Source organism: Capricornis sumatraensis, chromosome 3, assembly GCF_032405125.1.
Source record: "Capricornis sumatraensis isolate serow.1 chromosome 3, serow.2, whole genome shotgun sequence".
In the NCBI taxonomy this organism is placed as follows: Eukaryota; Metazoa; Chordata; class Mammalia; order Artiodactyla; family Bovidae; genus Capricornis; species Capricornis sumatraensis.
Window position 1 is genome coordinate 42,733,468 of NC_091071.1, and position 11,805 is coordinate 42,745,272.

Sequence of the window (11,805 nt, forward strand, 5' to 3'; positions counted from 1 at the left end):
AGGTGGTCCTTTGTTAGGGTGAAAACATTACATTAAAAAAAGAAAAACAATGCAAGAATGTTTCTCAAAATCTCAAGTTGACTAGTCTGTTCTACACCATGGTATAATGAGAAGGACTAAACAACTAAATAGTATTTTTATACTTTGAAGTTGGTAGGTAAAGAAATTACTAGAGACACAGTTTCTTGGGAAAAGATGAATGTTATCTTCCTTCACAACATAGGATTTGTTTATAATTTTAATCAATTGTCCTAACATGGTAAATATTTATTTTTGTGCATGCATGTGTTTATGTGTGTGCCCCATGAAATTTCTTTTAAATAGTCCTTAGTGCAATTAAGACAGTCTTCTGAATAACCAAAAAACTTCATGAAGAAAGTGGACAGACAGCTGAAGGAAATAAAATATATCCTGGAGTAATACTGCATCCTTTTGCCTTTATTGTCATATTGAATGAATAAAGAATTTGAAATTTTTATGAGTAACTTAAGAAGTCTTCCTTCATATTGTGACCAAGATTCCACAAGGTAAGACCAACAGTGAAGAGTGGGATCCAGGCTTCACAATTGTGTGACTTTTATTATGCAAGAAATTAAATTCTTTTGAAACAAGCCAAGCTTAGATTTAATTCTGGTTTTACCATTGAAAAATATGTGATCTTGGGATAATTAATTAGATGTTTTAAGCCTTCAGTTCAGTTTTGTTCAGTCCCTCAGTTGTGTCCAACTCTTTGCGACCCCGTGAATCGCAACGTGCCAGGCCTCCCTGCCCATCACCAACTCCTGGAGCTTACTCAAACTCATGTCCATTGAGTCAGTGATGCCATCCAGCCATCACATCCTCTATCATTCCCTTCTCCTCCTGCCCCCAATCCCTCCCAGTATAGGGTCTTTTCCAATGAGTCAACTCTTCGCATGAGGTGGCCAAAGTATTGGAGTTTCAGCTTTAGCATCAGTCCTTCCAATGAGCATCCAGGACTGATCTCCTTTAGAATGGACTGCTTGGATCTCCTTGCAGTCCAAGGGACTCTCAAGAGTCTTCTCCAACACCACAGTTCAAAAGCATCAGTTCTTCAGTGCTCAGTTTTCTTTACAGTCCAACTCTCACATCCATATATGACCATACAAACCTTGAAAGTGAAAGTGAAATCACTCAGTCGTGTCTGACTCTTTGTGACCCCGTGGACTGTAGCCTACCAAGCTCCTCCATCCATGGGATTCTTCAGGCAAGAATACTAGAGTGGGTTGCCATTTCCTTCTCCAGGGGATCTTCCCAACCCTGGGGTAGAACCCGGGTTTCCCACACTGGAGGAAAACACTTTAACCTTTGAGCCACCAGGGAAGCCCATATACAAACCTTAGTTTCCTCAACTATGAAATAAGGATTATAGAATGTACTGTAGAATTTAAGCGTGATGTATTAAACTGTGAGTGCATGATTGGAATTCACTGCAGGAGTTTTAAGAAGTGGAGTAAGATAATCAGAACAAGATTCAAAAACAGTCATACAAGCCACTTTAGGTCAACAAGTTGTTCCTGGCAGGAATAAAAGTAGAAAGATACAGCAGGAAGCTACTGAAGTTGGCCAGGAAGGAAATAAAACTTATTATATTTTGAAAGTAGAGACAACAGAATTTGTCAAGTGTGTCAAAAAATAAAATTAGAGCAATAAAGCCAGTAAAGAAAATTCTAAAGTTTTTTTGTCTGAGCAATTACATGGAAGATGGGTACCATTTAATGAGACAGGGAACTCCTTTTATATTGTGGAGACTTTACAATTTATTTTTATATGTATTAAATTGGTATCTAGCTATAGATGTCCAAAATTGTATGTTGCCTATAAGGGTTAAAAAATAAGTAGAGAGATAGGGGCTTGACACAAAATTAAAGTGCTTCAGCATTTATTGTGCAGGAAAAGGAAGAATATCAAGGTTAAAGTCCTAAGGATTCTCAATATGATTTTAGACAGTTCAGGACAGTGACCTTCAAGTCATAGTTTGATCCACTTATACTGACTATGGAAATTAGCTTGATTGATATCAAGTGTTGCACCTTTGTGATTTCATGTATGATGTACATTTTTAAGGAATTTTCTTCTCATCTTCTCTTGCGCTTTCACTTTTAAAACTCAGCTAAAGATTTTTCTCCTCTGAAACTTCTTTCTTGATTCTGGTTTGATTGATATGCTTTTACACTGAACCTTGGCTTTGTGTAAATACCCTTTGGGCCTGAAATTGTCTTAATCCTCATCATGTATCATATCATGGAGAGTAGGGAACTATGCCTCATTCAACTTGGTAATCAGAATATTTATGACACATTGCACACAAATACTCCACAATACTCTTTTAACTGAATAGATTAAAAAAGGTTGAGATCATAGAGCATTGTAAAAGTTTTCCTCTTGTTTTGTATGTAAACTGCTAATATGTGAAGTCAGCTCCTGTACACACTAAATGGAACCAAGGAACAGTGTAACTTACTTTGTCTTGCTGGGCCTCACACAGAATCCAAAGGAGCAGAAAGTCCTTTTTGTTCTGTTCCTGTTCTACATTTTGACTATGGTGGGCAATCTGCTCATTTTTGTGACTATAACTGTCAGTAAGACCCTGAACTCGCCAATGTACTTTTTCTTGCCTGTTTATCATTTATAGATCTGATTTGTTCCTCTTCTATTACCCCGAGATTGATTTCAGATTTGTTCCTTGGGAAAAACACCATATCCTTTGAATCTTGCATAACCCAGCTATTTACAGAACATTTTTTTGGTGGTCTGAGATATCTATTCTGTTGGTGATGGACTATGACTGCTATGTGGCCATCTGCAAGACCTTGCATTATTTGGTGATCATGAGGCAGAGGGTGTGTGTTGTGCTGCTGATAGTGCCCTGTTTTGGAGGTTTTCTGCACTCAATTATTCAACTTAGCACTGTTTATGGGCTCCCATTCTGTGGCCCCAATGTCACTGATCACTTTACATGTGACATGTACCCCTATTGAAACTCGTCTGTACTGACACCTGTCATCAGCGTCTCAGTGTTGGCTAATGGAGGACTGATGGGCATTATTTTATTTCTGCTCTTACTTGTCTCCTATGGAGTCATAATGCACTCTCTGAAGAATCTGAGTCAGGAAGGGAGGCAGAAAGCCCTCTAGACCTGTGGTTCCCACATCACTGGGGTTGTCTGCTTCTTTTTTCCCTTCATTTTCATGTATGCGAGACCTGCTAAGATCTTCCCCATTGACAAATCAATGAGCGTGTTTTATACACCCATAAGCCCCATGCTGAACCCATTAATTTACAGTCTAAGAAATTCTGACTTGACCAATGCTATGAAGAAACTCTGGAGAAAATTATGTCTTATCAAGTAGCAAATAACTGCATTATTCATAGTGAAGAAAGTAATGTAGTTTTAGGGCCAGTCTCCTTGGAATGTAAAAGTTTTCATAAATCTGATGCAACCTTTCCATTTCTATAAATGATTTATGATGATTATAACTAAAAACAGAACTACATGTCTGTGTATTAATAATAGTTTCTCTGCTAAAATGTAACCTTTTAATGTCTGTTTTATTATTGCATCTAGAAAGCTGAAATGCAGTAGGGAATCAAAGATAATATTAGTCAATGAAATTTTTACAGTTGCACTAATTTTTACTTAATTTCTGATTTACTTTCAATACAATCTCATTCTTAGTTTTATTTTAGTGATATTCTTTTATTGTATCTTTTTGATTGTAATAGTTAAAATATTTAATGCTACACAGATTATCCTTTTTGTTCAATGTTATTTGCATTGTATATGACATTTTAGGGTAATATTTAATTTTAAATAAAGTATTGAATATATGCTAGATATTAATACATATATAATAAATTTAAGCAAAATTCAGTACTGTAGAATAAACCTTCCAAATCCATCCCAAACCAGAGCCCCTCCCATTTCTTCCAGATGGAGTCACTCAAACAATAATCTTTGCAAAAATAAATGTGTTTGTAACTGTGCTTCCATTTATGAATTTTGCATTTTACTCCTCAGCCTCCTGAAGATCTTTACATATCAGTTTATACAAACCTAACTCATTCTCTTTCCTCATACTGCTTAACTGTGGTTTGAAGATACAGTGACATTGATGTATTAAATACTGCTCATGTTTTCCTTGGTCTTTTTCTATGAGAAATAATTATACAGTGAAATCTTTTTGAAATTTTCTAAGTTTGAGTTCCTAGAAGTGGAACATTTGAGTCAATTGGTATATGTACGTATGTATGTATTTATTTTTTTACTTTATTTTACTTTACAATACTGTATTGGTTTTGCCATACATTGACATTTATAGCTATTGCCAAAATGCCATTCATGACCAAAATTGTTACCACTCTCAGTGGAAAAAATTTTTTGATCACATTCTGAACAACCAGTGCTTGATGGAAGTCTGATTAAGAAATTGTTTCATTTGTGTACTTTAAAATTTTAATTTTATGGCATATAGCTGATTTACAATATAGTGTTAGTTTCAGGTGTACAGTACAGTGATTGAGTTATACATGCATACATGGTCATTATTTTTTAGATACTTTTCTCATATAGGTTATCACAGAATATTGAGTAGAGATCCCTGTACTATATAGTAGTTCCCTGTGCTGTACAGTAGGTGATTTTCTGTTTCATATATAGTAGTGTAAATGAATGAAATTAGAACATTCTTCAACACCATAGACAAAAATACACTCAAAATGATCAAAGATGTAAATGTAAGGTCAGACACTATAAATGTTTAGAGGAAAACGTAGGCAGAACACTCTTTGACATAAATTGCAACAGCACACACTTTTGATTCACCTTCTAGAGTAATGAAGATGGTGCACGGTGATGACCCAGAGAGATGTTATGGGAGGGAGGTGGGAGGGGGGTTCATGTTTGGGAATGCATGTACACCTGTGGTGGATTCATGTCAATGTATGGCAAAACCGATACAGTATTGTAAAGTAAAATAAAGTAAAAATAAAAAAAATAAAAAAAGCAAAGATAAATAAATGGGACCTAATTAAACTTAAAAGCTTTTGCACAGGAAAAGAAACCATAAACAAAATGAAAAGATAGCCCACAGAATGGGATAAAATATCTGCAAATGAAACAACTGATAACCCAGTCAAAAAATAGGCAGGAGATCTAAATAGACAGTCCTCCAAAGAAAAAATAAAGATGGCCAAAAAACTCATGAAAAGATGCTCAACATCACCATAGTAACTATAAGAGAAATACAAATCATTGTATACTTCAATTACAAATAAATAAGTTTTGTAGAATTTGGGCAATTATTCACAAATTCAAAATGATGTCTTTTCCTTTCATGAATTGCCTATCAATGAATTTTGTGTGTTTTATTTGATTGCTAGTCTTTTTCCAGACTAATATTTTTTTTAGGATTTTCTTTTTTTTAATATTTTACTTTATTTTATTATTTTTTTAAAAATTAGTTTATGTTTTATATACAAAGAGGGAGAGAAGATGTTTTGAAAATTACAGAACCCAGTTAACAGTAGTTACTCTGGAGGGTGAAATTAGAAGATACTCTCACTTTTCATTTTGTACACTTTAGTTTTAATTTCCTTTTTTTTTGGTGGAGCATTTTTGTCTTTTTTTTTTAACTTTATTTTACTTTACAATACTGTATTGGTTTTTCCATACATCTTTATATACTAAGGAATTACGTACTAAGGAAATTATCCCATTTAACACATATGTGGAATTATTATTTTTTCAGCTTGTGATTTGCTTTTGATGTTTCTATATTGGGCAAAATATTTTTGGCCATATAGAAATATTTTTACATTTATATAATTAGATTTATCACTATGTTATGTTTTTTATGTCTTGTTTAGAATTTCCCTATTGCAACGTTACCAAAATATTCCCCACATTTTTTTTAACATTAATTTTTTAAGTCTCTTTGCTGCTTTATATTTAAATTTAAAACCATCCTCATTTCATTTAGTTGTAAGGAGTTAAGTAGGGGTCAAAGTTTAATTATTTTTATAAAATATAATTATTTTCCCCCATGGCTTTAGTACTCCAACTATGCATTCTAAAATATGGCATGTGTTTTTATCCAACCCAGAACTCTGTTATCTTCAATTGGTCTCTTTATTCATGTGCAATTTAGCACAAGATGTAACTGAATTTAATTTACAATACACTTTGGTATCTGATTAGCCTAAGACTCCTTCCTTATTATTTCTTAGCAGAACTAGGTTTATTCATACATATTTACATTTTAAGTTAAATTTCAATAAGCTAGTCTGGTAAAATCTACATTTACATAGTATTTTGAATAAGATTTAACTTATTTTAAAAAGCTACAAAAAGATTTTGTACCTTCAAACAATTGAGAATTATTATCCATAATCTGAGTAGGTCTTTCTACTTAAGCCTTCTTTTATGCTCATCAGGCTTACAAAGTTTCTTGCATGTAACTTTAGTCTTTTTGAATTTTTCTTTAAATGTCACTACTTGAAACTGGATCTTGTGCTCTATTACATTTTCCAAGTATCTGTACTTTAAATATAGGAATTAAAAAAAAATAAGATGCAATCTTCACGGTACATCATTCATACTCTAGTTTGCATTCTACAAGTTTTGACAAATACGTAAGCTGTATAGTCACCACCACAACCACTATGTAGAATGTTTCATAATTTCTCTGTCATTCTAGTACATTTCATCAAAGCGTTTCCCCACGTGCCTTTGTAATCACCTCCTGGCTGCACCTCCAGGTCCTGGAAAGCACTGATCCATTTCCATTCTGTCAGTGCTGTCTTTTTCCAGAATGCCAAGTAAATTGAATCACACAGTATATAGTCTCTTTCTTCCAGATTGATTAAGGTATAATTGACAAGTTAAAACTTTGTATATTTCCTGTGTACAATGTGATGATTTTATATACATAGAAAGTGATTATCAGCACTTCCCTGGTGGCTCAGACAGTAAAGAATCTGCCTGCAATTCAGGAGACCTGGGTTCAGTGCCTGGGTCTGGAAGATCCCCTGGAGAAGGGAATGGCTACCCTCCTCAGTATTCAAGTGATTACCAGGTTCAAGTGAATTAACACATCTATTAATTAATACAACAACTTTTTTTTTTTCTGGTGTGTGTTAGTTTCTCAGTCATTTCCGACTCTTGGTGACCCCATGAACTGTGACCCACCAGGCTCCTCTGTCCAAGGAGGTCTCCAGGCAAGAATGCTGGAGTGGGTTGCCATTTCATAAACCTTTTAAAATCTGCTCTCTTAGCAAACTTAAGAGTGAAAGAAGGAAGTGCAATAGGTGGCATAAAACTCAGTATTAAAAGAACTAAGATAATGGTATCTGGTTCCCATCACTTCATGGCAAACAAGTAGAAGCAGTGACAGGTATTATTTTCTTGGGCTTCAAAATCACTGTGAATGGTGACTGCAGCCATGAAATTAAAAGACATCTGCTCCTTGGAAGGAAAGCTATGACAAACCTAAACAGTGTATTAAAAATCAAAGACATCACTTTGCTGATAAAGGTCCATATAGTCAAAGCTATGGTTTTTTCAGTAGTCTTCCCAAAATAGTTGCTTTCAGCATCTTTCTTTCCAAGGTGGCTCTCAATTGCTTCCTGCCTCTCCAGGAAACTCTCCAAGATCAGCCAATGAGTCTGACCTAATCTTTTTGTAAGTTACTGTTTCTGCACTAGGTGTTAGAACATGTATGATTTTGTGTGCATTCTTTCAGGTGGGCGTCTCTATTTCCCAGTCATCTTCCAGTTCTCCCCCAAGTAAGCTCTGCTAGCCCTCAAAGTGAAATTAGTTTGTGGTCTCATCTTCATGGTGCAGGGTTCCTCGAGTAGGTAACTTTATGTGGGGCTTGGACTCCTCACTTCTTTGAAATAAACTCTGCAACCGTAATTGTCATCTTGTTTATGTGTCACTTGCTTGAGTTTGAGTTATTTTGTTTTTGTTTTTGTTTTTTTGGTAACGCCTCACAGACACATCTGCTGGGGTTTTCTTTTCCCCAGTAATTTTTATTATTTTTCGGGGCACACAACACAGCATGCGAAATCTTTGTTCCTCAACCAAGGATTGAACTCATACCCCCTGTAGTGGAAGCATGGAGCCTTAACTCCAGGACCACCAGAGAAGTCCCGGGAGTATGAGTCTTAACTATACTATTAATATATCTCCACAATTCCTACCCTTTTTGTTGCAGTTCCTCCTTTATATCTTTTGTTGCAGAGGATCATTTCTGCTAGTCTTCAGGCTGTTCTCGCCAGCAGTTGCTCTTTCAACAGTTGCGATTGTGGTGTACTCACGGAAGGAGGTGAGCTCCAGGTCATGCTGAGTGGCCACGTTGCCTCCTCTCTCCTATGTCTGTGTTCATGCCAGAACCACACTGCTTTGATTACCATCATTTTGTAGCATGCTTTAGAATCAAGAATAGGAACACCTGCCCAAGTTTATTCTTTTTCAAGATTGTTTTGGCTATGTGTATTCCCTTGAGATTTCATATAAATTTTAAGAAAGATTTTGTTTTTCTATTTCTATGGAAAATATTTTTGAGGTTTTTACTGGAATTGCATTGAATATGTAGATCACTTTAGGTAGTATTGACATATCAATATTCTCAATATTCCAACTTTTTAAAATTAATGTGTGTCTTTTGCAATATCTTTCAGCAACATTTTGCAGTTTTCAGCATACAAGGCTTTGCCTCCTGGTTTAAGTTTATTCTTCTTCAGGCTATTTATTGTAAATGAAATTTTCTTAGTTTGATATTTGAGTTGTTAATTGATATTACAACAATTCAACATTCTTTCATGATAAAACCACCCTCTAAACAAATTGAGTATAGAAGGAGTGTACTCCAACTAAATATAAAGCTTGTATATGACAGACGGAGAAGGCAATGGCACCCCACTCCAGTACTCTGGAAAATCCCATGGATGGAGGAGCCTGGTGGGCTGCAGTCCATGGGGTCACTAAGAGTTGGACACGACTGAGCGACTTCACTTTCACTTTTCACTTTCATGAATTGGAGAAGGAAATGGCAACCCACTCCAGTGTCCTTGCCTGGAGAATCCCGGGGACAGGGGAGCCTGGTGGGCTTCCATCTATGGGGTCGCACAGAGTCGGACACGACTGAAGTGACTTAGCAGTAGGAGCAGCAGTATATGACAGATTCACAGCTCACATCATACTCAACATTGAAAGGTTAAAAGCTATCCCATTAAAGTCAGGAACAAGACAAGTATGTCCATACTCACTATTAGGAAGGAAGGTTTACATATTTTCCTCTGTTTTATTGATTGCTAAAGAATCTGCCTGCAATACAGGAGACTTGGGAATCACAGCACGCCAGGCCTCCCTGTCCATCTCCAACTCCCGGAGTTCACTCAGACTTGCGTCCATTGAGTCAGTGATGCCATCCAGCTATCTCATCCTTTGTTGTCCCCTTCTCCTCCTGCCCTCAATCCCTCCCAGCGTCAGAGTCTTTTCCAATGAATCAACTCTTCACATGAGGTGGCCAAAGTATCGGAGTTTCAGCTTTAGCATCATTCCTTCCAAAGAAATCTCAGAGCTGATCTCCTTCAGAATGGATTGGTTGGATCTCCTTGCAGTCCAGGGGAATCTCAAGAGTCTTCTCCAACACCACAGTTCAAAAGCATCAATTCTTCGGTGCTCAGCTTTCTTCACAGTCCAACTCTTACATCCATACATGACCACTTGAAAAACGATAGCCTTGACTAGATGGACCTTTGTTGGCAAAGTAATGTCTCTGCTTTTGAATATGCTATCTAGGTTGGTCATAACTTTCCTTCCAAGGAGTATGCATCTTTTAATTTCATGGCTGCAGTCACCATCTGCAGTGATTTTGGAGCCCCCAAAAATAAAGTCTGACACTGTTTCCACTGTTTCCCCGTCTATTTGCCATGAAGTGATGGGACCAGATGTCATGATCTTCGTTTTCTGAATGTTGAGCTTTAAGCCAACTTTTTCATTCTCCTCTTTCACTTTTATCAAGAGGATTTTTAGCTCCTCTTCACTTTCTGCCATAAGGGTGGTATCATCTGCATATCTGAGGTTATTGATATTTGTCCCAGCAATCTTGATTCCAGCTTGTGCTTCTTCCAGCCCAGCGTTTCTCATGATGTACTCTGCATATAAGTTAAATAAGCAGGGTGACAATATACAGCCTTGGTGTACTCCTTTTCCTATTTGGAACCAGTCTGTTGTTCCAGTCCATGAAATTCTCCAGGCCAGAACATTGGAGTAGATAGCCTTTCCCTTCTCCAGGGCATCTTCCCAACCCAGGGATGGAACCCAGATCTCTCTGATTGTAGGAGGATTCTTTACCAGCTGAGCCTCAAAGGAAGCCCAAGAATACTGGAATGGGTAGCCTATCCCTTCTCTAGCAGATCTTCACAACCCAGAAATTGAACCAGGGTCTCCTGCATTGCAGGCAGATTCTTTACGGGCAGCTTTAATTAAAAAAATAATAATTAGATAAATAGTTTTTCTTCTAAATGGTGAAAAAAATTATATATATAACCAAACTTCAAGGCAGAATAAATGGAGTACCAAATAAAAAGAAAGAAAAACTTCTGTGACAGGTTAGAAAATATATTTCTAGTAAGTGTAAATTTAATGGAATGACTGAGCTGATATTTTATTCTTGAGTCATGATAACTTCTAAATGGTTCTAAAGCTACTCTTTTCTTCATGTTACATTTTCTGATCCTAACTATATGATTTTATCCAATCGTATCTTTACATGTACTTGTACTTTTAAAACTCTGTGGAAAATCCCAGTGAATTCAATTAAGTATAAAATAGTCTTGGACACATTTCAATTCTAAGACTCAATGAAAAAAGAAAAAAAGACTCAAGGATAAATGTGGCTAAAAAGAAGAAAATGTCCAGATCTTTGCCAATATCAGGAAAAAGATGATATCCTTTCAGGAACTGATACGAAAAAATTTAGAGGTTCTTTGTTAGGCTTAAAACATTCCATTAAAAAAAAAAAAGCACAAGGTTATCTCTCAAAATTTCAGCAAGTTGGGTCCTTCAGCATGGTCCAATGTAAAGGACTAAAATATTGGATGGCATTTTTCTGTTCTGCAATCAGTAGGAAAAGAAGTTACTAGAGACAATTTTCCTGCAAATGGTTAGTTGCTATTTTCCTGTGTCAATGTATGATTTGCTCGTCTTTTGATAAATTATCCCAACCTGGTGAATCGTGTGTATATTTTTATTTATGCAGCATGGATTTTATTTTAAAAATTTACAGTGTAACCAAAAACAATCTTCTGAAGAATCAGAAAACTTCATGGAGAAAATAAGTAAACTGTTGAATGAAATAAAATACAATCTTAAGTAATAATGCAACTTTTTTTTTTTTTTGCCATTTAATGTCAAACTAGATGAAAGAAGAATTTCAGGTCCCTACGAGTAAGTTAAAAAGTCTTCCTTCAGACTATGAACAAACCTTCAGAAGGTAAGACTAATATGAAATATTGAGAAATAGGCTTCATCATTGTGTGAATTTATTAGGTAAATAAATTACTCTGAATGAAATCAAGCTTTGATTCAATTCTAGTTTTATCACTTAAAAATGTGTGACCTTGGGAAAATTAATTAGATGTTCTGAGTCTTAATTTTTTCAACTATGAAATGGGGAATACATGTCTTGTTATAGTAAATTTACATGTGACATATTGAATTGTGAGGGCATGGCTGGAATTCGCTGTAGGAGTTCCTAACGTAGTGAAGATGTAATCAAA

General features: G+C 35.8%; 1 pseudogene; it reads left to right on the forward strand.

The window, feature by feature from the left end:
* Positions 1-2,455: 2,455 nt before the first annotated feature.
* Positions 2,456-3,371, forward strand: LOC138076231 (olfactory receptor 4A47-like; annotated as a pseudogene).
* The last annotated feature ends 8,434 nt before the right edge of the window (positions 3,372-11,805 follow it).